This window comes from Saccoglossus kowalevskii, chromosome 1 (assembly GCF_978046115.1).
Source record: "Saccoglossus kowalevskii chromosome 1, keSacKowa6.1, whole genome shotgun sequence".
NCBI lineage: Eukaryota > Metazoa > Hemichordata > Enteropneusta > Harrimaniidae > Saccoglossus > Saccoglossus kowalevskii.
Genome location: NC_140641.1, coordinates 48,389,617 through 48,395,616, shown reverse-complemented (window position 1 = coordinate 48,395,616; position 6,000 = coordinate 48,389,617). Strand labels below are relative to the sequence as shown.

Sequence of the window (6,000 nt, the reverse complement as noted above, 5' to 3'; positions counted from 1 at the left end):
CTACCCAATTGTCTATCATGTTACCTCATTAATTATGAAAGATAATCCTGTGAGCTTGGGCCCCTCTGATGCCGCTTGTGGCTTTAATTTTCTAATTATTACCAAACGCTTCAGCGTGGTATTAAGAGTTTGTTTTCAGGAGTGGGTGATACCAAGGTGGAAAATGGATGCACATATGGGGGTAATTCCTGGAATTACAATAGAGAGGGTTCAGGCCAAAATGCAATATATAGTGTTTTCATGTTTCGTCTGATATTTCTGTGGTATTCTGCTGCTGTCACTAATGCAAGATTTGTTCCGAAATTCAGTGTGTTGTGTGCACTCCAGGGTAATTCGTTTTTTGCTGAAAACACCCCTATTTTGTAATGGCAGAGTCGAACTAGTTTCACTCCCACTGGGAAATTTGCATTGCTGCTTGAATGAGTAATAAATAAGACATTTTCCAAACCGGCGAAAGAGTATGTAACAGCCAATTTTTAACAGACTATCACGTGATTTTACTCAAAATGTCAACATGGAAAGAGGCTATTCCATTTTACACTGGAATAATTGGGAGTAGAATGTGTGAGGGATAGTATCAACAGAGATGTGTATACTGAAAAATAATATATATCCTTTTTTGCATCGCTGATCATTTCTGTGTTAGTATACTGATTTGAAAATGTTGAATTTGCATGATTTGCGATGGGTTTTTTCACTCCCCTATTAATTGAATCCCGGGTTTGAAGGAGAACGACGCGCCACGTGATTAGTTTGAATACAATGGTGAAGGGTGCAGATAGGCCGTCCGATCTCGATGGAACTTCGAATCAGTCATACCAGTTTAAATTTATGTTGAAGTTAAAAGTTCTAGCATCAACGGTACTCCACTGACGGGATGACTTTCGTCGACATCGGTCGTCGCTAAGCTGTACGCTACAAATTCGCTTGTGATGCTGCTTGTTAGCCGTGAATTGAAAAAAATCTTGATTAATACCGGTTTAAATGTTGCTCATTTGGCGTTGATAATCTTTATTTGGAACTGGGTAACGCAGCAACGTCGCCAATCTGATTAAAATCTGATGTAGTGTACGGGCTTTAATTATTTTGGCTATAAACTTATTTTAATTTTATTTTTTATTACTTTTGTTATTAATGCCCTTTTATTTTATTATTTTACTTTGATTTTGATTTTGTGATTTTTTTTAATTCCGCCCTACCTACATCTGAACCGATGCCTATGTAACGAGATTTCAACGAGACCCACTATCGACGATTTTAGTCAACGAATCACAGACCTCCTTTTATAGCGCACATGATGACGTCACCGGGCAGAGTCTGATGGCAAACACACTCAAATAAAATGGCGGATTATACCGACCGAAAAAACACGGCTTTTCGGTAAGTTTATCATTGTCAAATGCAACGAAAGTCATTTTTATGTTAATATTGTGGCTCGAATGGTTCGACTTTAGATCGTTATTTTGCATAGTTATTCTGGGAGTGACGATTTTGTTTCCACCGGTTCGACCGAACACCAGTGTCTTTTTTCAGTCGCCAGCCCTGGAGACGGGTGATGTTTTGTTGACGATCGGGCCAAAATCGTCTACGGTATTGAAGCCGTAGCTGTAAATATTCATCAAATTGTATCAACATTTTGTATATTATACAATAACACTTTATTAAAGTAAATGAGCTGATTTGGACTGGAATAAAATATTTTTTATTTGGAACACATCGCAATTGATCAGGAAATATTGTTTTGCTCCAATTTTCTGCGTCGATGCCGTGGGCCGGTGACCGCTATACAATTTAAAATCAGTTTGCATTGTTTACTATAGCTGTTTACAGTGTTCTAATCATTACGATTTACTTTTTTTTTGCTTCCATTCTAGATAATTATGCTCAGTGATGTAAAATTGAAGCGATGACTGAATGAACGAACCTTGGCTGGCGAAGATGTATCTGGAAGTGTACACATTTGTTGGAAGTGAAAAAAATATTCAATGAAATGACAAAAATTGTAAAATGCTGTGGAATTTCTTTTGCAAATAAAAATATACTAGCAATTTTCTATTAATGGTTTATTCAAGTGGGCAAAATATAAATGTACAGAAGAATTGCCCGTATACACTGAAAAGTAAGCAACCGACAGCCTGTATAAAAGGGGGACTGTGATTGGCTGTTACTTACGCGAGATTTGAACGGGACTTACATAGGCGTCGGATCAGATGTAGGTAGGGCGGAATTAAAAAAAATCAAAATCAAAGTAAAATAAAAGGGCATTAATAACAAAAGTAATACAAAATAAAATTAAAACAAGTTTATAGCCAAAATAATTAAAGCCCGTACACTACATCAGATTTTAATCAGATTGCAACGTCGCCAGCAGAAACCTCCTAGTACTTTGATGTTGATGGTTGCTCTTCGTGACAATTGCTAATTTTACTGCGGGTGAATCTTCCAAGAGCCCTTCAGGGTTTATTAAAGTATAGATGCAGATTCGTGGGCACTTGGGAGTGATTTTTTTTTCTAAACAGTCTTGGCTATAGACTGTTAAAATTTCACAGCATTATGAATAGTGGAACATACTCAAAAGACGATTTTAAAATATAGAAAACTGGTACAAACATTCTCTTTTTTGAATGCTTAGCAAGATTAAGCAAGGCTGTACATAAATAATCAGAAAGAAACATGGTGAGAAAAAAAGTAATGATGGGATCTCCATATTATGCACTATATTAAACTTTTTACAAAACGATAATAGGTTTAAATTTGGAACTGTTACAGCCATTTTAATTATGAGCATTAGCAAACTTCTTACTGAGTGAATGGTTGTGCAAATTAGCCATTATCTCCACTTATTTTTTTTCAGTTTACCATAGAAGTTCAAATCTAAATAGCTCGCACAATTCTTGTTTATTTTGAGTGAAACTTTCACACAAAGTTTATCAGTTGCTTATTAACAAATGGGCGTCCAGGCGTATATTTAGTATGTTTTGTTTTCATATTACAAAGTTGTCAAGCAGGATGTGTGCCCTATAGTCAATCCCGGTCAGTATTTCACACTTCGAATGTCATTGTCCGAGAATACAAAGCTTTAAAAATAAGCCCAGACGTCCTTTTGTTCGTAGAGACGTTGTCAAAATAGTGTGAATATGTCAAGACAAACTGACAAAAACTGCGGGAGCTAATTAATTTTCAATCTCTCTGACCAACCAAAAAACACGAACGGAGATAATGGCCGTTTTATGAAAGTGACGTTAATCGTCCACAAAAATGGCTATTTTATCACGACGACATGCCAACATCCATGATACACCGACGCTTGCTGATGTTCAATCGTCAGATAAAAAAATTAAAAAAAACACATTTACAATACTAGGGAAACAGACGTAAAATCGTCCGCGGAGTCAAAACCTTGCGTGAAAACTGTCATGGCGTTGTGTTATCTTTTCCACTTAGGGAGGGGCAAAATGGATTACGTAAAGCCGATGAGATATTTTCATACAGTTATATAAACATAGCGATCGCCATTGGGTGGGTTCAGTCTAAATTTACCTTTCCTCAAACCTTTAAAAAATACTCTGTATGACGCAGTTTCTTCACGATCTCCGGTGAAATGGACCGTGCGAAGTTAGACGGCCAGCCTGAGGTTGAAATGGGCCGTAATATTTTGCTACACAACGGCTATTCACAGTTTTTGTACTCAGTCGCTCAAACGCCGGTGAGAAAAAGTCGAAATGGAAGACAACTATTGTAAATCGAAACAGGTTTCATTCAACTACGAGCAGACGAGACGGGTCGATAACAATTAAAACGAACCCTGACCTCTGGAAATACCTCATTCATAGAGTGCCATTATTACCAGAGGTCGCCGAGCACGGCCGTACAACGTACTTTGCAACATCGCTACAGACGCATGCTAGCTGACAAGGGGGTTTCCGATTAAGGTAACCGAGATGGCATCACAGAGCGCGTGATTTTCCGCGGTTTTTTAAAACAGCATCTCGTTGCCGATGTTTCTGTAATTTTCGGGGTATTTTTTTATTTTTAAATAACCCAGCGTTTTACGTTTGTGTATTTTGCCACTGAAAAGTTAGTTATCGATGACAGCACAGCAATGGTCTGAATGGTGTTTATCCACCACTACATCGCAATGCTATCAGCACAGTGATCGTTGCAGCGAAACGACAAATGTATAATTAGTCAGTTTTATAATGCCTTCGGAGAAAAAAATGCGTGAAAAAAAATATTTAACAGTACTCCACTGGAAGCTGCCTGGCTAGAAGTTGTCGACATGTTGCGAGATAAGGGTGAAAAAGTTTACTTATCATTTACAACTGTATGTTTTTTGTATTCCGCTTGCATTCTGGAAGCGTCTAGATCTTGTCTTTTTTTTGTAGTTTGCAAGACTAGTTGATGATTGATTACTTGAGGTAAGTTAAACAGGGTCGCGGACAGGAAGTTACGCATTGCCGCACCGTAACTGAGGCCAGCAACTCATTTGCATATAACATCAACAGTGACTTGTCAATTAAAGAGCAACGTAAACAAACTTTCGGGACTTTTAATCACATACGCGTGTCTCGATTCCCTATATTTTAAAATCCATTTTTGGGCATGTTCAAGCATTGACAATGTTCCGAAATTTCAACACTATCTAGCCAAGACTGTCTGGGTAAGAAAAGCCAAAAAAAAAATCACTCCGAGTGCCCACGAACATGCATCTATACCTTAAACTCAGTCAACATACATCAAGTTCTCTCAATAGTAGTATTCCATGTGATGTACACCTAATATGCCAAAAATGTTGCTGAACGATTTGAAGTGGATAAAAATAGCAGACGAACAGTTGTTGACAAAATAAAAATAGTTCAAAAAACAACCAATACGTGAAGCTAACGTCGGTTTATAACTAAAACCGGGCACCGTATTATACGAAGTTCGCAAAAAAATATTCAGTCTTTAGAAGTCACTTTATTTTATTGCTAGGACGTATTCTGCCGTTAAATGTATTATTTCCAACTGTTTTGCGATAGTATTTTCTAGATTGGAGGCAGCGTTAAAGCGCGGTGGTCGTGTAAATAAACAATGTATTTAACACGCGTTGTATACGTCGCTATGAGTTCCATATCGAACAGGACGCGGCGTGGCGACTGCCGCCCTTTAACATTTCATTACGTTGATATAGTGTAACAATATCGGCGCCGGTGATCTCTTGTGGGTGTGCAATGTAGCCAAAATAAAAGAAATGAACATTTGAACACTGCTATTACAAGACTGGTAGGAGGTAATACATTTGGGGCGAAGGTATCCAAAAAAAAGTTGTTGGTTGTTGCCATGGTAGCAATGGGCCAGGATTGTTTTCCAATTAGTGACGGTACGACCTGCCTGTCAAGTATGAACAAAATTAGCCAAGCCAAAAAAAATCTCAAAGGAGTTAATAGCTGTTGCTGGTGAAAAGTTACCCCAACGTTGGGGTAATTTTTCTCGGTAATGAAAATATACATAAAAAAACAATTGCCCACACTCAAGCTGAGTAGAATGTCGTCCGTGCTTTTTAATCATAGAAATGTAGGATGTGGTACATTTGCATGAAGGTGTTTAAAAAATCAGTTTTTGGCTGTTGCCATGGAAACGGAGACCAGAAATTGTTTTCAGATTTTACAACCTAACTAAGGTATGACTTGCCTACCAAGTTTGAACCAAATCGGCCCAGCTAAAAAAATCACAGAAGAGTTAAAATGCCATTCCCGGTGAACAGTTACCCTAACTTTGGGGTCAAATTTCTCATTAATGAAAAAAGATATCAAAAATTCAAATAGTAAATTTGTACCCATATTCAAGCAGAGTAAAATGAGCTATGTCCGAGGTGTTGTATCCTAAATTTGAGGAGGAGATACATTTAGCGCGAAGCTATCCAAAAATCAGTTTTTTGGCTGTTGCTATGGCAACCTTTTTTCAAATTGTTCCTAATAACCAGGGTGAAGGTGTGACCTACCTGCTAAGTTTGAGCGA

At 37.8% G+C, this 6,000-nt stretch overlaps 1 long non-coding RNA gene across 1 annotated transcript; it reads left to right on the top strand.

The window, feature by feature from the left end:
• The first annotated feature begins 1,051 nt into the window (after nt 1–1,051).
• Nucleotides 1,052–2,048, top strand: LOC146750933 (uncharacterized). The gene is made up of 2 exons (XR_014928854.1): nt 1,052–1,380; nt 1,875–2,048. It is a non-coding gene; the product is annotated as an uncharacterized LOC146750933 (long non-coding RNA).
• Nucleotides 2,049–6,000: the final 3,952 nt, after the last annotated feature.